Source organism: Penaeus chinensis, chromosome 24 (genome assembly GCF_019202785.1).
Source record: "Penaeus chinensis breed Huanghai No. 1 chromosome 24, ASM1920278v2, whole genome shotgun sequence".
Classification (NCBI taxonomy): Eukaryota; Metazoa; Arthropoda; class Malacostraca; order Decapoda; family Penaeidae; genus Penaeus; species Penaeus chinensis.
In genome coordinates, this window is record NC_061842.1 from 2,445,718 (window position 1) to 2,446,168 (window position 451).

General features: G+C 57.0%; 1 protein-coding gene across 1 annotated transcript in view; it reads left to right on the plus strand.

Annotated features, from left to right (window-relative positions):
* The window catches only part of LOC125038200 (S phase cyclin A-associated protein in the endoplasmic reticulum-like), a 19,295-nt gene continuing 18,844 nt past the window's right edge, over positions 1 to 451 (plus strand). Inside the window, exon 1 of the mRNA XM_047631598.1 lies at positions 1 to 232. The gene's annotated coding sequence lies outside the window, so the exon portion shown is untranslated. The remainder of the gene's footprint in view (positions 233 to 451) is intronic.

Here is a 451-nt window from a genome sequence, read left to right on the forward strand (position 1 = left end):
AGCGTTTTACAAGCGAGTTGCCTCCTGCGCGCGTGTTCGTACGAGCGCGCCAGACAGTCGGCCTCTTGTGCAGCGAATAGAAATAGAGAAACGAACAAACGGATTACTTTACAGCGAATTAGATTGCCCATGTCGTCCTCTCCCGGAGGCGGAGGAGCACGGCGGCGGCACACTCGCCACTCCGAGCGATTCACAGCGCGACGCCTTTCGCAACCGACCTGTCAGTGGCAGGGTAATTTATTTATTATGTAGGGTATTGAGCGCGAGTGCATTCCCTTCCCTTTCTCTTCCCCTCGCCCTGTTCCCTTCCCCCCCAACTCCCTGATACCACTCTCCCTTCCATCCTTTCTACCCCTCTCTCTCCCATCCCTCCTGCCTCTCACCCTCACCTCTCGTTCTCCCTTCCCTCCCATCCCTTCTCTCCTATCAATGCCCTTCCCCCTCCCCTCTC